The sequence below is a fragment of the Mesoplodon mirus genome (assembly GCF_964341445.2).
Source record: "Mesoplodon mirus genome assembly, chromosome: 6".
NCBI lineage: Eukaryota > Metazoa > Chordata > Mammalia > Artiodactyla > Ziphiidae > Mesoplodon > Mesoplodon mirus.
In genome coordinates, this window is record NC_138982.1 from 43,968,466 (window position 1) to 43,993,673 (window position 25,208).

The following is a 25,208-nucleotide window of genomic DNA, read 5'->3' on the forward strand; positions in this document are numbered from 1 at the left end:
GGCTTGGTCAGGTTGTTTCCTGTGAGCTAACAAAGTTCTTTCAGTTTAATGCTCATTACCTGGGAGGCAGGGTTCCCAGAGATGAGCCATTATGTATAATTTAAGCTTACAGGCAACATCCTTTAGTGATTAACTTGTAATAAAATACAAAGGTTCTTCCCTATTACAGGAATGTAAATTGGTGCAGCCACTATGGAAAACAGTATGAAGGTTCCTTAAAAAACTAAAAATAGAGGTACCATATGATCCAGCAATCCCACCTCTGGGCATATACCTTGAGAAAACCATAATTCAAAAAGATGCACGCCCCCCAATGTTCATGGCAACACTATTTACAATAGCCAAGATATGGAAGTGACCTAAATGTTCATCGACAGATGAATGGATAAAGAGATGGTACATATATACAATGGAATATTACTCAGCCATTAAAAGAATGAAATAATGCCATTTGCAGAAACATGGATGGACCTAGAGATTATCATACTAAGTGAAGTCAGACAGAGAAAGACAAATATCAAGATATCACTTGTATGTGGAATCTGTAAAATGATACAAATGAACTTATTTACAATATAGAAATAGACTCACAGACACAGAAAACAAACTTATGGTTAAAAGAGGAAAGGGGGGGCTTCCCTGGTGGTGCAGTGGTTGAGAGTCTGCCTGCTGATGCAGGGGACATGGGTTTGTGCCCCGGTCCGGGAAGATCCCACATGCTGCGGAGCAGCTGGGCCCGTGAGCCATGGCTGCTGAGCCTGCGCGTCTGGAGCCTGTGCTCCGCTACGGGAGAGGCCACAACAGTGAGAGGCCAGTGTACCGCAAAAAAAAAAAAAAAAAAAAAAAGAGGAAAGTGGGGGGAGGGGGGAGGGGGGAGGGAGGGAGGGATAAATTAGGAGTTTGGGATTAACAGATACAAACTACTATATATAAAATAGATAAATAACAAGGTCCTACTGTATAGCATAGGGAACTATATTCAATATCCTCTAAGAAACCATAATGGAAAAGAATATGAAAAAGGATATATATATATATATATACACATATAGATGCATCACTCTGCTATACACCAGAAACTAATACAACATCGTTAATCAACTATACGTCAATATAAATAAACAAACAAACAAAAGCAACTCACCCATAAATAAGGGAACTGGTGGTAGAATCAGTTTCCTTAAAGGAAAGGTAGTGGGCACAATGTGAGAAGCAAATGCCATGCACAAGATCAGGTGATGGGGTTGCAAGGCCCTGCAGAAGGAAAGGAAGCTGGTTTTACAAAGAGAACAGGGCAGAGGCCCACTGAGAGGCAAACAGGAAACCATGCAGCCCAGAGAAGGCAGATGGTTAGGAACTTTCCAGTGGCTTTGAGGCTCGTCTGTACTTCCTATTTTTGTTCCTGTAAGCATTCCCTGAATCCCTTCAATAGACCTCTGAAGAGCTTGGTTTAGACCGGCCCAAGGGTCCCAGCTGCCTCTGACTCACTAAAAGCCATACGGGGCTGTGAGACCAGAGAGGCTCTCCCATGATCCAGTGCGTGGCTTTGTGATAGGGCGTTAGCCATCCATTGTGGCTGCTAAAAAGCCTTTTTTTTTTTTTTAACTTTCTTCCAAACATTGTGGCTGGGCTTTTGATAGATGAGGTAACGGGAAAGGACAGTTCTGGATTGCAAGTGTATCTTGTGCACTGCAGAAACATGAGAAATAAACAATAGCAGAGCTGTAGAAACCTCAGGTTTTTCTATTGTATTATAAGAATTTTCTATTAAGTGGCTTATACCAACACTTCCTATCACCCTACGAGTGTTACACATTCGATCCCAGGGTCTTCTTGCATCCCCTGTCCCTGAGCCCCCTATGGACTCATGTGCTTCCTTGTAGTTTTAATACAGCACCCATTTAATGCAGGACACCACTTCTGCTCCCTGACCTCCCTCCTACCCTGCAAGGGTCACTGGCTTGACATCATGATGTAGTTTCACTACTCTCCCTTAGCCGAAGTTTCACCCACCTCCTTCCTCATACTCAGGGTCTGTTCTCTGCTTGATCTCTCCCTGCCATCACTCCTGCCCACACGGTCCTCACACCTTATAGTCCCCGGCAGCTTCTCAGCTAATCCCCTTCCTCCTCTGTGCTCAGTCAGACCCAGAAGCACCCAAGCATGACGCTAAGGAAGACAGCAGACACATGAGAGGCTGCCTTGTCCTCGTGAACTCCCTCATGCCCCCAGCAAGCATTTCCTTCAGAGGTACACTGTGTGAGGCCCTGACCCCAGACCAGAGCCAGGATTTAGAGACCCCACCCAGATCCAAAGAAGTTCAAAAAATGAGCCAAGAACACACACTAAGAACTTCACACCCTAGCATCCCCACAGGTAAGTGTCCTCCTGGCAAGACCATTACTAAAGGGCTCAGTTTTGAGTGAGAGAATGGGTTAGCTTGTCACAGAGTTAGGGCCCTGGCCCCAGGTCCCTGGCTTAAATGGGCAATCACCACAAGCACACAGGAGCCTTGGGGTAAAAGATAATCCTGTTAACCCTGGATCCATTAATCCACATTATCTGAGATGTGAGCAATTGTTCTGATTGTGTTTGGACTTGGAAGCTAAGTGAGCTAAGAGCTTTTATCAATCCTTGGGCCTAAAACATTCCAGGATCTGGGTCACTACAAGTTTGTTGAGCCCTGCAGTCCAATCAGAAGGCACTACACCCAAGATACTGTAAGAACTTCTGCTAAAATCAGCAGACTTCATGGATTATTTCCATGGGTTAGGGAAGAGCTAGGCCAAGGTCTTTCAATAAAAGAGCTGAAATTAAATTTGAGTCGAGCACTGACAAAAAGAGATTTGGCGTAGGAAGTTACTTTCAGAGAACCAGAAAGGGGAAGTTCTTCTGCCACTGCCATATGCAAAGTATCCAAAGGAGGTGCTCCTGCTCAGAACTTCGACTGAGTTGTCACTATATTGTCTGTAGCGAACAGTCACTCCATTTTGCCTTGCTTATTTCTGGTGCCAGTGTGGATATGTGGGGCGACGCTAAGCCCTCTGCATACATGATTTCAGGCCCTGTCACACCCCTCCACCCCCCTAATTTCTGCTGCTCAAATGCAACAACTTTCAACTCTTTTATCTATTTCTGGGGTTACATCAGTGCGTCTAAATAGCATGCTTATATGGCTCTGTTTTTTCAATGTTAGATATTATCCACTGACTTCCTATTACAGAAAATGAGGATTTAGTTCTCTTTTACCACCCACATAACTCTTCTCCGTCCCACATTCTCCTAATAGCTTTAGACTGTTTTTTTATTAAGTCAGCATCAGAAGTTACATTATTATGACCAGATAAATTGTTGTTCACACCTGAACCATGGCCATGTGGTGTGTTTTGATTAATTCCTTTTGTGTACATTCTGTGTAAGTCCTACTATTCAGATGTTGAACTTCTTAGAATGATCCTTTCTTATTTTTCACTTCATAGCCTTTTTTTGTTTGACTTCCTACGAGATTTCTTCAACTTCATATTCCCAACCCTCTTCCGATTCATTTATTTCTGCTAACATGTTTTTAATTTCCAGGAGTTCTCTCTTATCCTCTGAATACTCCTTTTCTTGCACAGTCTTTCTTTCATTAGTGGAATATCTTCACTCGTCTCTATGATACTTTTATGTTGCTGATGTTGTTGTTATTTGTCTCTTTTGGTTTCTTTCATGTTTCAAACTTTCTCAGATATCAGTTGATCTCTACCTTAAATTTAAAAGTGAGACACTGGGAACTCCCCGGTGGTCCAGTGGTTAGGACTCCACGCTTTCACCAGGAAGGGCACAGGTTCGATCCCTAGTCAGGGAACTAAGATCCCACAAGCTGCACAGTCAAAAAAAAAAAAAAGAGAGAGAGAGAGAGAGAGAGAGAGAAGGAAAAAAAAAGTGATACACTAAAAAGTTGACCAGAAGGTCTGTGTGCTTGGGCAGGGCTGCTGGACTGGTGGGTCTTACCGGAGGGGGATTGAAAATAATCTCTCTATTTTATTTGAAGAACTGTAAATATCAATATCTATAGGCCTTTCCTCTTAGGCTGTTAAATTTAATCATAGACTAATCTCATGACTAGGGAAATCTCATAACCCGAGCTTGCCAGCACTGTTGGAAACAACAAAAAAGGAAGGTTGGGGAAGGGGTGGTCTCATTGTTCAGTATGTAGACTTTTATTCGTGCGCTCTGTTTTAGAAGGGCATCTCATGTATGCCCTCCTCAGCTTGGCCTGCTGTGCTTGATCTTAATCAGATCGTAAAATTGAGTCTGTTCCTGGAAAGGTCCTTAAAAGAAATTGTAGTTACCAGGAAAAAAATTTTTTAATTTTTTTTTAGGCATAGTTTCAAATGCCAGACATTTAGGAAAGCATTAACACGGGTTCACAACCACATATCAGGAATCTTTGGGGCCTGATAAGTGTCAGAATTCACAATTCTTCCTATTTTAGAAAAGCAATGTATTGCCTAAAGACCTGCAGCAGTGGCAGGGCAACTCTCCATAATTATATGGATTAATATTTCTGCAACAAAACAATAAATATTTTAACCAAGTACATTAAACAAGGATTTATAAATAGCCTCACATTAGTCCAGATCAGGTTTTGCCACCAAATGGGTTAAGAATAAAACGTAGTTTTTCACAGATTTGGGGATTTGGGTATTGCAAATAAGGGATTGTGTATGCATTTCCTATACACCTCCTACACCTCCAGGCACATTTGCGGCATTTTCACAAGGATTTTGCCACTCTGTGGGGCTGCCCGCTTGCAATGAGATGTGGAAAAAATGAGGTAAGTTGAGCTGTGGGTGCTGGGGAAAGGCCAGGCTTAACAGGGAGACAGTCTGATGACACAGTCACTTGGAAGGTTTGAGTCTCTATGCTAGCAAGCTGTGTTACCTTGAAAAAGTTACTTAACCTCTCTAAGCTACAATTTCCTCATCTGTAAATCATGGGTTATTCCAACTAATTTTGAAGTGCTGTTGTGTGGATTTAGTTGAATTTAGTCAACAATTAGGTATTGTGCCTACTATTCCTAAGGCATTGCTCTGGGCCCTGTGAGAACAATCATGAACAAAAGAGATGAAGTCCCTGCCCTCACAAAAACAACTTCCTAGTGAGAAGAGACAGAATAAATAAGTCAGATGACCATCTGTGCCATAGAAGAAACACAAAGTAGGATAAAAGGGAAAGAGAGAGCCAGGTGTGATGGGGGAAGAAACAGGCACCAGATTACTATCTTATGTAAGGTGATCAGAACGACCTTTCTAATAAGGTGACATTGAAATAGAACCTAAAGGAAGAGATGGAGAAAACAATGGGAATATACGAAGGAAGGGTGTTCCAGGTGGAGGGAACAGGCTCTGTGGTAAAAATGTGCTTTATGTTTAAGGAGTAACATCAGTAAAGTGAAGCAGAATTAAGAGATGGAAAAGAACAGGAAATTTAGCCTGGGAGGACCTGCGGGCTGGCTCATGCAGAACCGTGGAGGCCCTTCTAGGAACTTCAGCTTTGCAAAGTGCAATAGGAAGCCTTTGTTGATTTTAAGTGGAAAAATGACACACTACCACTGGCGGCCCAGGTATGAAACTATTCTAAAAATTAGAAGTAGCGATTGATCTGTCTTGGACCAGTGTGAATTTGATGGATCAAATAAGCAGTCAGTTTCTTGGTGTATTTTGCAAGTATGGCTGGCGTGGTTTGCTGACAGATTGGGTGCAACATGAGAGAATCAGAGTCAAGAGTGCCTCCAAAGTTTTAAGCCCAAGCAACTGGAAAGATGGAGCTGTCATTTACTGAAGTGGGGAAGGCTGTTTGAGAGAGAATGGCAGCATTTCAGCCATGGACTTCTCATCACTGAGATGTCTGTTATACATGTAAGGAGGCTTGTTGATTAGATGGTTAAAATGAGTGTGGTATTCGGGGGAAAGGTCTGGGATGGAGCTATACATTGAGAGTTGTCAGCATTCAGATGGTAGGAGATCTCCAGGGAGTGAGGGGACAGAGAAGAGGCCAAGTCCAAGGGCTGCTCCCTGGAGTGCTCCAAAGTGAACAAGCAAAGATGAGCCAACACAAGCAACTGAGAAGGAGAAGCCAGTGACAGAAGAGGAGAACCAAAGAGGGTGATGTTCCAGAGCCAGAAGAAGACATTTTTCAAGGTGGACAGAGTGATCAACTATATAAAATGCTACTGACAAATCAAGATAAGGACTGAGACTTAACCATTGGGTTTGGCAGTACCAAGGTCACTGGTAAACCTGACAGGTGTAATTTTTATGGAGTGATGGAGGCAAAACACTGGTTAGACTGAGTTTGAATGAAAATGAGAAAAGAGGAACTGCAGGGATCAAGTGCAGATGACTCTTTCAAGGAGCGGAGGAATGAAGCAGTAGCTGGAGGGGTGGATGCGGTCAGGAGAAGATGTGTATGTGCAGTGGGAGAAACAGCTGCCACAGATAGACAGATGCTGTGGGGGGCAGATGGGAGTGGTCCATAAAGAGAAGAATATTGGAAAGAGAAGGTAGAACTGCGGAGTCAAGCCCTTAACTAAGGAAGGGAACAAGATGTAATACACAGGTGGAGGGGTTGGTCTTTAAAAGGAGCATCGGGCTTAGGTGGTGGTGCAGTGGTTGGGGGTACGCCTGCTGATGCGGGGTACGCGGGTTCGTGCCCCGGTCCGGGAGGATCCCACATGCTGCGGAGCGGCTGGGCCGGTGAGCCATGGCCGCTGAGCCTGCGCGTCCGGAGCCTGTGCTCCGCAGCGGGAGAGGCCAGAGCGGTGGGGGGCCCTCGTACCGGAAAAACAAAAAGCAAAAAACGGAGCATCATCATAGCAACAGGCAGAAAGTAGAATATATGGGGCATAGATTTGATGGTGGAAAGGTATGAAAGCACTCCTTTGCCATTATTTTCTCAGGTAAGTGGGACATAAGTTTCTCGAGTGAGAATAGAGATGGGAGAGGAGGTGTTAAAAATTTAAAGAGAGAGAAAAAAGTGTGAAATAGTCATGGAGATTGGAGAGGATGGCAGTGGTTCTCAACCAAGGCTGCCCACTGGAATAAATGAAGAGCTTTAAAAAAGGATACTCATGCCCAGATCCACCCCACAAGAATTTAGATTTCATTAGTTTGGGGTGGAATTCAGGCAGCAGTACTTTTTATAATCTTCCCCAGTTAATGATAACGGAAGCCAGAGTTGAGAACCCCTGGACCAAAGGAACAGAGTAAGATGACCTGACAACACCAAAGTCCACTTAAGGGTCATGGTCATGAATTAGAGTGAGACCAGTCAGGATGGTGGTATGACTCAGTAAATGAAAGCTGTTATGCTTATTATATCACCAGCTAAGTGATATAAACCATCCTTGTAGCAAATATAATTTTGCTTTTATCTCATCCAAATGATTCACCCAATTTGTGTACATCATAGGGTTTTGAAGTCATTTGCAAATAACTAAAACCACAAATGTATATCCTTGAATGTTGAGGAGGTCTCCTCTGGTTCTTTTTATGCGACACTGAGCACTGCACATGGGGTCGCTGGTCTTCCCAACAACTGTAGAAATCCCAGGTCACCCCTCCTACCCACCCTGCCAGTGTCCCAGTGTTAATAAAACAGTTCTGTGCCAGCGTTTCATGAAGTCCACACCACCTGGAGCCTCTATTTTAGTAGGTTCCATGTTTGCAATTCCTGTCTGGTAATCATCTCTGCTCCCTCCAGAGTGGTCTACCCTTGATCCTAGCCCTGAGCCTGGAGAGATCTCTGTGATGATAAGTGCCCCAGTCCAGCCAGGCTGGGTCCCTGTCTATGTTCACTCCACCACTGGAAAAATAGACTGCAGACTCTATCTTGAGCCAGACTGCCTGGGCTCGAATGCCAGCAGAGGGCAGAAGCCCTGTGAGCTCGCCTGCTGGGGGAGCCCCTACTATTGGCTCTTGTCCCCCACTTATGGGTGGATCTACTGACAAGTGCCAGTTGTGAACCTCCTTCTATCTGCTGCTGCAGTTCTGGGGAGAACTGGCAGCTCCAACGTTCCTTCCTGCAGCCTGGCATGTCTGAAACACCCTCCATTCTACTTGCCCGGCAAACGCCTCCTGCTGGGGTCTCACCTCTTCTTCCCTGACCCCACCCCTGCCTCCTGCTCCCAAAGCACCTCGTGCAGCTCCTGTTCATCTGGTCCCTGATCCCACATGCCTGTCTGTCCTCCTAGATGGAGGGTCCTCCATGGAGGGAGAGACTGGGTCTCATGTAACCTCATATCCCCAGGGCTTAGCAGAGTGTCTGGCCCACTAGGTGACCAAAAACTGAGAATAACTATTAAGAAGTGCTGCAGGGCTTCCCTGGTGGCGCAGTGGTTGAGAGTCCGCCTGCCGATGCAGGGGACATGGGTTCATGCCCCGGTCCGGGATGATCCCACATGCCACGGAGCAGCTGGGCCCGTGAGCCATGGCCGCTGAGCCTGCACGTCCGGAGCCTATGCTCCGCAGAGGGAGAAGCCACAACAGTGAGAGGCCGCGTACCGCAAAAAAAAAAAAAAAAAAAAAAAGGAAGAAGAAGTGCTGCAATATTAAAAAGAGCTACCATTTATTCATCACTAGTCACATGCTGCCCTAGGTTAATCACTACATCGTACTTGCACCAATGCTATGAGACAGGAATGGTGAACACAGACTGCAGAGGAGAAACTGAGGGTCAGAGAAGTTAAGTTCCCAAATTCACATAGCTGAGAAGTGGCACATCTGGAATTAAACCCAAGTCTGTGTGGCTACAAAGCCTATGATTTTTTTCTCAACCTCGGGGCTGAGAAAGGTGACCCTACAGATAGTGATGGAGTTGCCTCCCGGCACTCCCACTGTAAGTCCCCTGGACTGGCTGGGAGACAAGGGTGGGACCCTCTGAGCCCAGAAGCATTTCCCTAAGAGGCAGCTTTCATCAGTCTCCTCCCTACCTGTTATTTCCTCTCCTCCAAATCTACAGGCCAGAATAAGCTGTTCATTGTGTAGAGCAGAAAAGGAACTGCCACAAGCCCTCCAGCAGGAAACATCTTCTAGGGATTTATTCCTAACACCAGTCATCATTAACCACCCCCGCTCTAGCCCTGGGCCAGCATCCTCCCAACAGCATACAATTGACAAAGGCGATCCTGCTGTCGGCTCAGATACAAGATGATTCAGCCTAACTGCTTTTTTCAGAGCTCCCTCATCGCCTTCCTCCCTCTCACCCCTAGGACACACTCCTATGACCATGCCCTGGCCAGGGCTCAGCTCCACGGATCAGCCCAGAGAGCATTCCCTACTTAGCCTTGTTGCTTGTTTCTCACTCCCAAGGCCGGAAGTGACAGGTAGAAGGACTATTCAGTGTGGCAGAAGGGCCCAGCGGAGCCCCAGGGTGTTCCTGCCATGTGCTCTCACACCTTGGCTTTACCTAGAGAGCACATACACGTGCGGACCGCACCCTGGTCTCAGCAGGTGGGTGGGGGCGGGGAGCATTGGGAAGGCTGAGCTCAGTCCACCAGGCCTCCTAAGGGCGGGGTGCTGTGCAGAGAACCCCCACAGTGTCCCTGCCATGGGGAGACACTGTCTAACATAGCTAACTTCATATAACCTAGTAAGTACAGTGTAGGAGATGAAAGGTCTTCTCTTTGCCTTGGGTGCCATGAATTTCAGGGACTCATCCTGAGCTGAGGCTGAGCTAAAAGGCCTGTCTGGGCAGAGCAGAGGCCAGGGGGGTGAGGAAGGAAGTGATCTCTTCGTCAGTAAGGCGTAGCTTGGCTCTCTCTAAAACCTCCACCACTGCCGCCCCACACATGACACACACAACAGGGCTTTTGGGCCCCCAGGAGCACACCAGGCCCCAACCTAGACCTTGGAACAATCCCAGTCCTTCCTGGAGCACAAGTAACTTGCCTTGGGCCACTCTAGCCCAGTGCCAAGGGCTGGCTGCCCGTCCACCCTGATGTGTTGCATCAGAGTCCAACTTCTCTGGGGCCAGGGCCCTGCCTTGTCTTCATCAGTACTCCTAGTACTCCTAAAGTCTGCTCCAGAGTCCCCTGACGACTCTGTCCCTCCTGTCCCTTTTCCAGACCAGGAGGCTCTACCAGACAGACGTGGCAGGGGCCTGCTCGCCTGGCAGCTCCAACGTTCCTTCCTGCAGCCTGGCATGTCTGAAACACCCTCCTCTGCCCGGTATAAATCACCAAGCTGTTGACAGCCATCCCGACTCCACTCTGGCCCAGACTTACCCAGCAACCAGGAAGGGAGGCAGGAGCCTTCCCACACCCTGGCTCCAGTGGGGGGAGCCAGACAGACTGCTTACCTCGCTCCCCTCCCTCTACGCCACCCCGCAACAGCCCGCCCCAGCTCCCTCCACAGCCCCCAGCTGGTTATCTGAACCAGGAAAGCACAGCTTCTGGCTGGCTGACTACATTGTTTGTTGCAAGCCTGAGGGACCGTGTCCATGACTATGAGAGTTTTTACAGACACCTGTGGGTGCTCGAACAGATGTCTGTAAGCTCTCAGAAGAGCGAGGGGTGTGTCAGCAATAACAAACCTTTCTGTGTGGCTCTTTTATACTTTTATACTTTCTCGTTGTTCACATCTATGGTCTAACTGGAACACAAAAACAGATCTGAGGGGAGGCAGCACGAGAACCATTATTCCCTTTTATCAATCAGGAAACTGGAGTTCGAACTGAGTAGCGTGCGACCACACAGCTTCTGGACAGTAGAGTCCGAACCACAATTTAGGATTTATATTTACCTAAAAATTTACCTAGAAAATTTACATGCAAAATATTGGGCTGGCCAAAAAGTTCTTTTGGGTTTTTCGGTAAGATGGCGCGGAAAAACCCGAACGAACTTTTTGGCCAACCAATATATGGCTCTGTCATAGGTCTGTGTGTATGTAAATATATAAAACATATTTGCCTATAAAAATGTTTTGATATTTATTTGTATTTGTATATGTTATGTTTCACAAAGGTGGCTAATTCAGATCTTCTGTGCCCTGCAAATCACAGCACAGGAGAGAGACTATGGGCTTTGGAGTACAGACAGCTCAGAGGGTTCAATCACCGTCTTACCCCTGAGGGACTCTGGGCGGATAAGTCTCTCTCAGCTTCAGTTTCCTCATCGGCACAGTAGGGATAATTATCAGCATTCTGTAGGGCTGTTGGGCAGCCTAGAGAGATCTGTGTGTCACATCTGGAACGCTGTGGGTACTTAATGAACAGTAGCTATTCCTTCATTCACCCGTTGTTCTCTGACCACCATAGATTACCCAGACAGGGGAATCCAGACACACCACATACCTTCACTCCTCCCTGCTGGTGCTCCTGCTGCCTCCAGGCCAGGAATGCCCTGCCTCCCATCCTCCACCTATAGGGACTCTTCTCATCCTTCAACATCCAGTTCAAACATTATCTCCTTTGTGAAAACTTCCCCACTGTCCTCGGGACCCCAACACCCCACTTGTCCAACTAACTTACAAAGTGTTTTGTTCTGCCTAGAGTCCGGTGTTCACGTAACTCACTCACCAACTTCTCCATGAAAAGACAAGGCCTTGTTCATCTATTTGTATCTCCCACCTCACTCCCCACACCCTGAGCATTAGTATTTAATGAGGCCTTTTAAATTAGTCTTAGTGGTTTGTTTCAAATAAGACCAGTTGGGGGGAAAGATAAATTAGGAACTTGGGATTAACAGATACACACTACTATACATAAAATAGGTAAACAACAAGGTCCTACTGTACAGCACAGGGAACTATATTCAATATCTTTTGATAACCTATAATGAAAAGAATCTGAAAAAGAATATATATATATACATATATATACACATATATATATATAACTGAATCACTTTGCTGTATACCTGAAACATTGTAAATCAATACACTTCCATTTAAAAAAGAAAAAAAAAAGATAAAAGAAGTAAAAAACTGAAAAAAAAAGACAAAAACAAATAAGACCAGCTCATTACTTTTTTAAATCCATCAATGCACAAAATTATACAGAGCTAAAAATCACCCAGGATCCCTGCATCCAGGAAAAAAAATAGATTAATATCCTTCATTGCATGTCTCTACATTTACATTTGAACAGAAGTGTGGAAGATGGAAGAATGCATAAAAGAAGAATGGATGGGATTGCTTAATAAAACAGCTGGGGTTTTTTATTTTTTAATTTAATTTTAATTATACAGAAAAGTAAAACAGAGGAAAAGCTGAACTTTTAATAAATGTTTCTACATCAAAATTATGTTATTTCCTTAAAGACTCCTCCAAGTTTAAGAGAAAAAAACATAATTGATTTACAATGTTGTATTAGTTTCAGGTGTACAGCAAAGTGATTCAGTTATACATGTGCATATATTCATTCTTTTTTAGATTCTTTTTTCCAATAAAATTTTAAAAAATAAAGGGTTAAAAAAATTAATTGAGGGCCTCCCTGGTGGCGCAGTGGTTGAGAGTCCGCCTGCCGATGCAGGGGATACGGGTTCGTGCCCCGGTCTGGGAGGATCCCATATGCCGCGGAGCGGCTGGGCCCGTGAGCCATGGCCGCTGGGCCTGCGCGTCCGGAGCCTGTGCTCCGCAGCGGGAGAGGCCACAACAGTGAGAGGCCCACATACCGCAAAAAGAAAAAAAAAAAAAAAAAAAAAATTAATTGAGGGGCTTCCCTGGTGGCGCAGTGGTTGATAGTCCACCTGCCAATTCAGGGGACACGGGTGCGTGCCCCGGTCCGGGAAGATCCCACATGCCGCGGAGTGGCTAGGCCCGTGAGCCATGGCCGCTGAACCTGCACGTCCGGAGCCTGTGCTCCGCAACGGGAGAGGCCACAACAGTGAGAGGCCCGCGTACCGCAAAAAAAAAAAAAATTAATTGAGAGGTTGGAGCCATGATACTAACACCCGACTTAGTGTGAGAGAGGGAAAGTTAGCACCTAACGTCCTCCCACTCCCTCCCTCAGCTCTCCATTTCCATTACACTCTTTTCACTTCCTCCCATTCTGTTCCTTAGACTTACAGCCCACCCATGCTAAGGTTTTCTCTATTTGAGTAGAAGAAGGGCTCTCCAAATGACCTATCACCATGCCTTCCAAAGGGTGCTTTTGACTAATCTTTTTCATCATCAAGTAGGTTTTCCCATGAAGGGCTCATATGTGTTATATGAAGAGATGAGAATGGCCACCTGCCTTATCCTTACAGAGTGATGTAACTGAGTGTAAAAGTCTTCAGTCACATGACCTTTCCCTTGGAACTCTGTAAATATTTCCTCTCCATGTTCTCAAGTTCTGCTTCTGCTGGCAATCAAGTCTGAGACCAACATGACTTTTTCCCTGGGGCAGAAATGAATTGCTCCCAATATCCATTTTCCTCATCTTCCTTTCAGTAATAAAAGGCCTTCCCCAAATATGAGTTCTAAGAGGGTACACGGCCACCCAGCTGGAGATGTTTTCCCAGGCTCCTTTGCAGCCAGGCTTGTCTGCGTGATTATGTTTTGGTCAATGGAGCAAGAGAAGTGATCTGTGCCTCCACAGATAGGCCAATTACCCTTCTGAGTGATCTTTTTACAACCTTTTTACAACCTTTAGATCTCTGATGAGTTTCTTCATCCTTTTTCTCAGCATATACTGTGATTTTCCTCATGCCTTCTCTCTCTGTTAGTAATTTAGTTTTCAGTGGATTCTACTTTGTTCCTTTATTAACTTTTCCTCTAATGATGTAGTTTGTATCCTCCATTTTTTTTCCTTAGCTCTGTAATTGCCCTTTTTATTTCATTCTGTAGTTTCATCATCTTGTCTTTGAGCTCTCAATGGATTCGTTTTCAATAAACTTTATTTTGAATGAATAACTGAATGAAACCTCCTACTGCCTCTTCAGCCCAAGAGCTAACTCCAACCCAGAAATTATCTTGGGGGATGGGTAGAATAAGCCATTTATCACTGAGTGAGACAGAATAATATTACTTACGTGCCATGCCTTCCACCTTCCTGATCCTATGCATTCTTCAAGGGACAGCTCAAAGCCCACCTGCTCCAGACTCTTCCAGCCCACCCAGGTTGCTCCCTCTCCAGCCCCCAAAGGGTTTCTCTGAACTAAAGGATACACAGGTCATGCCTGGGCTACTTAATGAACTTGGACCTTTTGAGAAAGGGGGTGAATCTTCTCCTTCTCCCTTGTTACACCTGGTTGGGCAATAAAGGTTTTCTTTGAAGAGTTCTGGGCTACTGATTCTCTGAATGAAAAGGAGGATGAAAACTAGAACCGAGACTCAGAAGAGGCCTTCGACATCAGACTCACTAGTGAGAACACCGTAAGGCAGGTGGAGGAAGAGGAAGAGAATTCAGCAAGGGTGTGATTTTTGAAAGATTCATAGAGACGGAAGGATGACCTCAGTCTTCAAGGCAGACCTTCTCGGCCCCTGCAGGCACCACTGTGAGGGTTGAGCAGGCCTACATTCAAGTTCAAGCACCTCAACTCACTCGCTGTCTGCCTTTGAACCAGTCACCAAACCTCCTTCAGCCTTTGTTTCCTCACCTATTACACAGAAATGATAACAGTATATGCCACCACAGAGAGGTTAAGAAACTTATATTTGATGATGGGTATACTGGTTCCAGCTTCATCTCCCAGCACCCCCTGCCTTATGTGTTCCCCTCTGGGGACATTAACCTGCTAGCGGCTCCCCCGCACATGCCAGTCTCTACCCCACACCTTCACTCCTGCACTCCCTTTTCTCCCTCAAATGCTCTTTTCCCAGAGGCTAGCAGCTACTACCCTCTACAACCCAGCTTAGGTAGGTCATAGGTCCTCCAGAAAGCTGACCCAAACTCACTGTACCATCTTCTCAACCTCTGTATACATCCAAATCATAATATTTATCACATTATATTGTTATTAACACCTGCATGCCCACCGCCAACTAAGCTCTTAAAGGAAGAGAACTGTGGGGCAATTTGGGTCTATGTTCTAAAACTGAGCATTGTGCATGGGCTACAGCAGGCACCTAGTGTTACTTGAACGAATGGACAAAGCAAGGACTCTGAGAAAAGAGGAAGAGGAGGACACAGAAAGTTTGTCTGTGAACGAATGGACAAAGCAAGGACTCTGAGAAAAGAGGAAGAGGAGGACACAGAAAGTTTGTCTGTCACTAACTTCTAAGGCCCCGCCAGTTACACTGAACGCGTGTGTGCATATCTACAACGTGTGCTCTTAGGGTAGATACTCCCAATGCCTAGCATAATGCCTAGCACACAATAAACATTTAGTGAACAAAATAATGTTGAATAAACTTTACAAGAGAAGAAATTGTTCAAGAGCCTACAAGCACAGCTGCAGATAAGCCCTTAACAATGCCAATATTGAGCTCCATTTACTACCTAAAGGCATCGAAGGTAGCCAAGCAATGGTACCCATTAATCTGCAGCCACGCTCACTACTGGTGGGTGTGTTTATTCCGGTTATAACCAGATAATGAGCACAGGTGCTTTAAAAGGCAGGTGGGAAAAAAAAAAAAAAGGCAAACCAGGCTTGATGAAAATAACTCTTACGAAAAAGGGGAAGAAGCAAATGTATGTTGACTCCAAATGTCAAGCTATTCACACATGGCTGTCCCATGAGTTCTTTCATTCATCTGTTCTTAGGGGAATGGTAGAAAGCTTTCATCAGCCCCATAAGGAGAAATTCAACCAAGCTCCCAGTGAAACACAAGGACGAAGGGCATCTCAGCCCCAAAGGACTGGGAATGATTAGCAGTGGAAAAACCTGTAACATGATGTAGGGAATGAGCTACACCCAGTGCCAGCATCACTACTTAGCAGCAGTGAATCTTGGGGTAGTTCCTAGCCCTCTCTGAAGCTCATCTTTCTCATCTGCAAAATGGAGCTGATGATACCAAGACACCAAGGCTATGAGGACTGGATAAGGGAACAAACAGGGCCTTATCAGGGTGAGGAGCACAGCAAAAGTCTAGAAGATGGTAAACTTGCCACGTTTCCCTCACTAAGACTTGGCTAAGACTTAAGTCCAAGAGGTTCTTCCTCATCCACAGGAAAGAAAGAGACAAGCATTTCAACTCCAGCTCAGAGGACCTTTGAGAGGTTGCAAAGGGCAGAATGTTCCTAAAATTAAAGCTGAATGACGTCTCAGTCCTGTGCTACGGAAACCAGGAGATGGATGCAAATTTAGAAAGACTGTAATAAAAAAATAAAAATAAAATTACAATCATCCTCCTGGGACATGTAGTTCTTTTCTGGTTGCCAGATTTCCTGGTCATCTAAAGTGTATGTGATATATTTATTTCTGTGGAAATAATTTATGAATATAAAATCAAGTTGAGCTGAAGCCAAGGACAAAACCGGAGGAGGGTTGCCAAGATCCAGGGGAAACAATGGTCTAAGTCTCCTTTGAAGGCTTCCATTTTATTCCACCTTTTTAGAGCAGGTGACAAAAGCTCCAGTCACATTGTCCATAACTTGTCCCACCCCCTCAGTCCGATTTTCCCTCTCTCCCACAGTCATAGACTCTCAGAGGTGGAAGGGGCCTTACCAGGCATTTAGGTCAACCTCCCTGAAAAGCAAGAATCCTCTGATGGCAAACAAGTTCACTTGCGACTTCTGCTTAGATACTCCCATGGCAGGGAATTCACTGTCTTGTGACCTAGCCTGTCCCCTGGTTGGGCAGTTCTGCTGAGTAAGTTCTTCCTTATCTGCCATTCTGCAACTGTGTACTGGTTTTCCTCCCCCCAGCAGCAACACAGTGTAACTCGTCATTCTTCCACATGAAGAAGCTGCCTCTTATTTTATCTCCTGCAGGCTAGAACACTCCAGTTTCCACATTTATTCTACCTCCAATATGGTGTCCTAAACCTGTCTTCCAAGTAAGCCCAATTCTGGGTGTGCTTCATTTTATCATGATCTGTACAGGACCTGGCGAAACATGACTTTCCAGATGGGTCTGAACAACAAGGTAGAGTAGAACTGGCACATTCCTTCCTCCAGAGCCTGAGATCAATTCCTCCTCTTCTTCACTTCTCTCTCCTCCCTCCCATCACTCAAGTTCCAGTCCTCCCACCAGATGCCACCGACCCTGGGAAGAGAAACAAATGTGGAAGAGCCAGGGCTGGTGGAATGAGGGGGAGAAAGTGATGACGCAGAGTTCAGTTTCCTGCGCCGGTGGCCTAGGGCACCCAATCAGGCAGGCCAACTCCAAAAATAACCTTCCATTCAAACAGCCGGCTCTTAGTAGCTTCCCAGGAGCCCTTCATTTCAGCTTTCCAGGGCATGGTTCTCAGTGTTCCTGCACCCATTCTCTCACCACCCTTTCCAGAGCTTGATGGACTGACGTCATTTAACCATGACATTTACAACCAGCGTTCCATATGTCCAAGGTCTAAATACACTTAGAAATATATTTTTATGGAAACAGATAAATATCCATCAACAAAAGACTGGTTAAATAAACACATCCATGATATAGGCTGTGATGCAGCTATGAGAAAATAATCTGTATATACTGATATGGAAAGACATCCAATACCTATAGTAAAGTGAAAAGGGCAAGTTTGTAAAGTTGCAGTTACAATGTAATCCATTTACTGAGTTTTTTAAATGTATCTGCAGGGCTTCCCTGGTGGCGCAGTGGTTGAGAATCTGCCTGCCAATGCAGGGGCACGGGTTCGAGCCCTGGTCTGGGAAGATCCCACATGCCGCGGAGCAACTAGGCCCGTGAGCCACAACTACTGAGCCTGCGCATCTGGAGCTTGTGCTCCGCAACAAGAGAGGCCGTGGCAGTGAGAGGCCCACGCACCGCGATGAAGAGTGGACCCCGCTTGCCACAACTAGAGAAAGCCCTCGCACAGAAACGAAGACCCAACACAGCCAAAAATAAATAAATAAATAAATAAATGTATCTGCATATAACCATACATACGTACATCCAAAGGGGGCTGAAGGACCCACAACAAACTGCAAACAGTAGTCACTTTGCAGAGAAGTGGGATTGGGGGAAATAACAAAAGGTAAGGTGGTTCATTTTTTACCCTATTTGAACATTCTAAAAGAAAACATTACACTTATTATTTGTGTGAAGAAGCCCCTAACTTTATGTATAGTTTCCCCTTTTTATACTTGTTCTCCATTTGATGATCTCAAAGCTGGAAGGGGCCTAGAGAGCTGTGGGTCGAATCCCTGTGGTGGCATGCGTCCTGCCCAAGGCCACACAGCTAGCTCGAGACAGCCGGAGGAGTCCGCAAGTCACAGTGCAGGCCCGGAGATAATGGGAGCCTCAGTGTATTAAAGAGAGGACTTTAATTTAATTACTAAATCAAATCAATTTTCTCCTTTTAGTTGAGTCAAAAATTCCTACTTGGGAGCAACAGTGAGTTAGGAGAGACCAAGACAACAAACTTGGAGGAGAAAGGGGAGCCTGGTGTCTTCCCATGGAGGAAAAGAGGCATCAGAGAAGATCTGTTTCTCAGGCACAGCTGGCAGGGCCCTACCTTTTCTGGCCTTCCTTGCCCTTATCCATAAATCAGAGGGAAGGGGTTGGGGGAAAGGAGATTCGCAAGCATTGGGTGGCAGCTACTCATCTGAGCGAAGACCTCATCTTCAGAACGAGACAGGCAGCAACTCTACTTGAAGGCACACTAGTACCACCAGGCCGTCAGTCTCTGACCTTCATTCCATATGGAAGCTCTGCTTCTGGAGAGGGAAGGCTGGGTTCAAGTCTGATTCAGGGCCAACTAATGCTGCGTTGCTTGGGCTGTCACATGGATTACTTCATTCACTCCTCACCAAATTTTTTATAAATGTGTTTAAAGAAATTCAGAAGTCACTTGCAGAAAGCATGCAACTGGTAAAGGGTGGGGCCTTTATGCAAAATCGGGTCTCCTGACTCTAAATTCAGTGCTCCTTTTATCGCATCTCTTTGTGACACGGGACACAGCAGGAAAATTCACTTGAGCAGTAAAACTACTTAAGTTTTACTGGCACTTTCTATCTCTCTCTCTCTCTCTCTCTCTTTCACACACACACACACACACACACACACACGGTTCCATAGGTAACAGTGACAGCAGACACGGGCTCCAAGAGCAGCACGACCCATTGCCTCAAATATGCATCATGCAACTCAGTGAAATATTTATGGCTAAGCTGAAAAGATGTCTGGGATGTACTTCAAAGTCACGTGGGGTAGAGTGTGGGGTTATAGACCAGCCATGAGTTTTGATAATTGTTGAAGGTAAATGATTATAAATGGGAGGAAGGAGGTAATTACACCATTCTTTTTACTTCCGTGTGTTTGAAATTTTCCATAAGAAGACTTTTGTAATGCAGCATGCAAGTGATCATTTCTCTCTCAATTTGTCACCTGGTAGGAGGTACCACTTTAATTAACTTTCTGCCTGCTATCACGGTAAGAAAAAATATTAGGACCAAAAGTTTCTGCAGCTTGTGAAAATCCCAATTATAACACTAATAGCTATCACTTATGGAAGGCTTTCTGTAAACCTGGCACTGTACTGGACCCTTTAACTATGATTTTGTTTAATCCTTACAATGGTCCAGTGAGGTAAGGGCTGTTATGCCCATTTTACAGAGAAGGAAATTGAAGCTCATCTATATTGGTGGTAATTTGTGAACAAGAATTCAAATCCTGAATTACTTATGCTCTTAATTCCTACTGTTCCCACAATCCTATGGGAATAATCTGGAATATGGACAGAGATTTATTCACAGACATTAATCATGGTGTCAATTACAATAGAGAAGAATTAGAAGTAGTTTGATAGGGCCACTATGGGAAAGCCTTCCCCACTGCTCCAGTCTGGGGTTGTTGCCCCTCCTCTGCATTCCCAGGGTATCCTGAACTAGTCCCTAGTTACCCCATCTCCTCCATTGGACCATGAGCTCTTCTTATACAGTTTTTGTTTAGAGTGGGCCCTCGAAGATGGGAGGAATGAATTAATAAAGGACCCTGGAGTTGCTTATTTTAACACATACAGAAACTGAAAACCTGGGTGTTAAAATAAATTGCCACAAGGGCAGAACTAGAACCCAAGGCCACAGGCAGGGCCCTTCTCTTTCCATTAGACTTTAGGCTCTTCTAACATGAAAAATATATATATTTTTTAAAGGGTATTTGGATGCTTGAGGCATGGTTGGGAAAGGGGAAAGAAGTTGGAGACTCCTTCCTCTATAGGCCTTCACTGAAATGCTCACTGGAGTGATCAGATCCCATGGGACCATGAGACCTTGGAGATGCTGATATGGTGATGAATGAAAAGGTGCAGCTTTAATGAGGATATAAACTGTGACTTGGGTATATGAAAAGGTTAAATAAGAAAGCCAAGAGTAACTGTACTTGCAGTATGTTCTCTACCATTTAGAAAAAACAAATCCACTAAAAAAAAAAAAAAAAAAAGACAAGAAGGAAAATTGCCAATTGTTAACAATGGTTGCCTTTGAATAATGGAATTTTCTTGCTGTTTCTCTATACTTTTTTGTACTTTCCAAATTGTCCTCAATGGGCATGCTGTATTTTTATAATCATAATGACAAACAAAATTTAAATCACCAAGTTGATTCTAAAGGCTAACCTGACCCTTCTAGTAATGACTTAGAAAGTCACTCCAGTATTTTAATGTGATGATACCACATTGCTTACTATGTTACTGTAACATATACAACTATAAAAAGTTCATCTATCCAAGTCAGAATATATGCAGTATACCTGCAGACAAGCAAGAAAAAAGGTATTTTTTCCCCAATTCAGTTCTTACTGAATAAGTCACTGATACCAAGTCTAAGCAAATTCTCAGGACTCTAATGTTCCAGAATATTACTGCAAATTTCATTAATGAATTATTCCTGTCACTTTTTAATGCAACCACATCTTCACACTTGTAGAGATCCACATTCTCTTTGAAGCCTTCCTTCTTCCACTCTCTCGTTGACCACCTGCTCTTGGTTTAACTTATGAAGACAAGGGACAACCCCGCCACAACAGAGGTCAATTTTGAGATAAATTAGATCTATTTTCTGTAGGCTCTTTAGGGCAATTTCTTTTTATTTTTTTTTTAACTTTTCTGAATTTTTGAATTTTATTTTATTTTTTTTATACAGCAGCTTATTAGTTATCTATTTTATACACATCAGTGTATACATGTCAATCCCAATCGCCCAATTCATCACACACACACCCTCTGCGGCTTTCCCCCCTTGGTGTCGATACGTTTGTTTTCCACATCTGTGTCTGAGGGCAATTTCTGAGGGGAGATCCAAATGTGTTCCAAGCAGGGGTGGGTGGGCAATGAGTGGATCTGGCTCTTTGTAACTCCAGGTCCAGTACAGGAACCATTCCCACACTGATCTGCCTGCTTGTCAGTAAATACGGAGTGAATGAATAGAAAGACTTTAGATTGCACTCACCTGGGTGTGAAAGTTCTGGGTTCGGTTTTTGTGTTTTTTACTAGGTTTATTTACCTTAGAGTCACACACACTTCACAACCCCCCAAAGGCCCTTTTTACAGTCTGGCAGACATTCACCCCAGTTACTGACTAGGTTGGGTCTCTCATTTAAGCACAGGGCTTACCCAATGGGGTTATTCTCCAACCGTCATTCTCTACCACTAAAAAGCTGGTGAGCACCCAACCCTGACAAGAGGTCTGAAAAGGTGTAAGCATGAGTCACGTGACTTAATAACCACCACAGCCTCAGGAGATGCATACATGTTCTTCCCTTTACATTATACCCTGTAGATGCAACCGCCTGGTCCTCAAGGAACACAGGGAGAGGAGGGTTGACCCAAACCCCATCCTCTGCCTCTAAGGGCCAAGCAGCTTCCACTGCACCTGAACAGCCTGTGCAGAGACTGGGCAGGAGGGACTTTCATTGTACAAAGAAGGACACCGGAGCCCAAGAAATTAAGTAGCATGAAGAGCTAAGTGAGGTCTCTCTTCTGACTTCTTGCTGCCTTTCGTTTTATGATCATAGTTTAAAACAGCCCCCTACTGGGGAAGCACAAGGCAGAGGAGTCCAGGGCAAGAGTAAAGTGAACCAGTTAGTAAACACTAAAGAAAACCGATCCCCAATGATAACTATCAATATAATGCTCCTCACCATATCTACCATTGGGATCCAGGGCTTTGTTTAATTACCAAAACCTATTTAAGTCCTTAAGGAATTCATTCCGTGACTTAAAGGGTGTTGTTATAACAACCATCATAACTTTGACTGTACTCCGGGGTACCAACAAAAACTCATTTGATGCAACAGTTTCCCTTTCACGCAAAAAGAGGCACTAAAAGCAGACATCTTGCCGTGTGTCCTTAGGCATGTAATCTCTCCTCCCTGAGCTTCAGTTTTTCCATTTAGAAAAACTGGCCAGGTGATTTCATAAGTTCCTTACAAGGGTGAGAGTCCTGATGAGATCTCTAATCAAGTGCCAAGTGGAATTACCACAAAAATGAAACAGCCTGGAAACCCTAAGAAAAGAAACAGGTGCAGTCAGGAGATAAGAGGGACAGGGTGAAACAGCACGTTAGCTTTGGGGAAACCCAGACTCAATGTGTTTTCTTTGGTTTTCCAACTTTTCCTCTGCCAAATGCAAACATAAGTGGCTACTTCGTGGGACTCTCATTTTTAAAAATTTAATTAAATAAAATCAATGAAAACAATGCTTTGTTCTCCCACAAGTGACTCAGGAGTAGCGCCCTAGGAGACACTTTCTTCCTGGAGTGCTTATGCCCAAACAAAGGCCTCCTGGCACAGGGATGACAGGCAAAACATCCAAGTCTCCACAGCTGGCCCGGCTCCAACTTTGAGGGGAAAGGGCAGCCAGAAGAGAAAACTAACTACGCTTATGAAAGGCTAGGAGAGTAAGGAATTACTAAATCTATCTTTTCTCAAATGGGTAAAGAACTCTTGAAAGGGATAATGGAAGGGTGCAGCTTTCAATCTGAATTACGTTCTTTGTTTAACTCTATTCTGCCTAAGGCCACTGCCTCTTCAGCCAACCACAGAATCCCGGTGCTGCCTTTTCGACCGCATGGCAGTGTGCAGTGTGGGAGTTGGGAGACCCAGACTCAAGTCCTCTCTAGGTGGCCTATTTCACTCGGTTTAAACTTGGACAAGGAGCTGAACCCTCCCGGCCTCCGTTTTCCGGCCTGTAAAATAAGAGGGTTCACTGGATGCTCTCTAGACTCCCAAAAACCGGGGCGCAGCGCCGGAGGCCCTCCAGTTCCCCACTCCCCACCCCCGCCCACCCCAGGGACAGGTTAATCTGCTGCGCAGCTGGCCAAGGTGAAGCCGCAACCCGACCGCTCCGCAAGCACAAGGGTGGCGGTGCCTAGGTTCCCGCGCACACCACCCACTCCCACAGCCTGACGGGCTTCCTTCTGCACCCACACCATCCCCTACTGAGCCAATGCACTCCCCGCCCCCAACCACCTCACTGCTGCCTGAACAGGTCTGATGAACTAAAATCTGCAAAGCTGAGCTGAGCATACGTAGGCAAAGAAGAAGCAAAACAAACAAGAGGCCTCTCTTTCCGGACCTCGGAATTTCCCTCAAATAAACTAGGATAGAACTGAAAATAATAGCGTCCCCACCTAGAACAAGAGTGCTCGGCTGGCCTTGTTTGTACAAACACACAACAAGCCAAAAGGGGCCAGTGACACCGGGGCTGGCTAGACGCAGGGATCTACAAAGGCAAAGCGCAAACGAAACCCAAGACTGCGCTGGGCGCCGTTTAAATCGAACTGTTCTTTCTGCAGGCTAAGGAGGCACTCGCCGTCCCCAACAGAGGCAGTGCAGGGACAATGGTGCGCTGGGCACGGTCTTTTTTTTTAGGAGGGGGACCCACAGACCTTTAATTCAACCCCTGTCTCTAAGAAACCACCGTGAGGTGGAAGTGAGGGGTGGTCCGGGTCATCTCGACTCATGCACCACGGCCGGGGACACACTCCCGGCCTGGGGTAATCTTTTGTAGCTTCCTTCTCTTTTCGTGTTTCCCTTTTTAAGTCTAGCAATTTGGTCTGATACCCAAGTGGTACCTTTTAAACGGGTCTGTCGTCTTCCTCCAGCAAGTGACGCCCCCAGCGCCGCTCCCTCCCCGGCAGCTGAGACAATGGCCGGGTTGCGCAGGGCGGCTCCTAAGGGCTTGCGGCGCGCCACGCTCCCAGCACAGGGCGCACGTGCATTTGTTATGGTACCTGTGCCCCCACCCCCGCCGCGGGCCTCAGTTTCTCCGTCTGTAAATCCGGCAGGCAAGATGTGAAGGAATCTGGACTCTGCAAGGAATCCCCCTCCCATGCTGACGGTGCAGTGGAGAAAGCGGGGTTCCCCGCGGCCGCGCGCACGTGGGTTTGTTGTGGGTCCGCAGGCTAGTGGAGCCTGGGAGAAGCCAGGGCGGCCCCTCCGCCCGGATTAATCCACAGACACCCCCAGCCAAAGGGTGGCTGGTCAGAGCGGCCAAGGCGTCTGAGGGGTGCTGGACACCGATTCCCTGCGCCCTAGGCGCGCCCCGGACCCCGCCGCTCCGCTCCCATCCTGTGCCCCTTCGCTCCACTCCTCCCGGGGGGCTCGGGCCGCGCCGCCGCCCACCGCAGCCCTACTCACTCGCTGCGCTCTCGGCCGCCGAAGCTGCGGTAGCTCAGCCAGCTCCACGCCCCAGCCGGCAGGCAGCGGGTTCCCTTTGTTAGCGCGGGGCAGTGCCCCAGGCGTCTTCCCCAGCCCAGCCCTGCGCGGGACTCCCCTCCCCCGGATGCCTCCGTACTTCTCGCCCGGCGGTGGCCAGAGAGCCCGGGAGCTGGGAGCCCCAACGCAAGAGTCCCTGAAAGAGGGTCTTTGGGGAGGAGCGGGGGGACAGGGGATGAGGGGTGGCGCGGACGCGGGAAGGAGGGAAGAAGAGTGCGGCGAAGGGGCGGGGGAAACGAGCCGTCTCCGTTATGCAAATAGTAGGGAAGACCGGGTGGGTCCCCTCGCCACACCGCACCCCAAACCGTCCCAGCCCTCCGGAGGTCGCTAGCGAGCAGGCCTCGGGATTAGGGGTGTCTGGTTAGGTGGTGCACTTAACCCCCGAGTGATGCCAGGATGCGGCTTCCCCGTCCGCCACCCCCGCCCCCGCCCCCGCCCCCGCCGTGGGCGGGCCGAGGGCCGAGGGGGAGGGGCAACGTGGAAG

General features: G+C 46.3%; 1 protein-coding gene across 5 annotated transcripts in view; it reads right to left on the reverse strand.

The window, feature by feature from the left end:
- ST6GAL1 (ST6 beta-galactoside alpha-2,6-sialyltransferase 1) overlaps positions 1 to 25,007 on the reverse strand; it is a 198,348-nt gene extending 173,341 nt beyond the window's left edge. For 2 of the 5 annotated variants that reach the window (XM_082624434.1, XM_082624433.1), the window contains exon 1: positions 24,647 to 25,007. The gene's annotated coding sequence lies outside the window, so the exon portion shown is untranslated. Of the gene's footprint in view, positions 1 to 1,144; positions 1,255 to 24,081; positions 24,280 to 24,646 lie in introns of those variants that run through there. The other 3 variants (XM_082624430.1, XM_082624429.1, XM_082624431.1) reach the window with 3 other exon arrangements.
- Between the last annotated feature and the right edge of the window lie 201 nt (positions 25,008 to 25,208).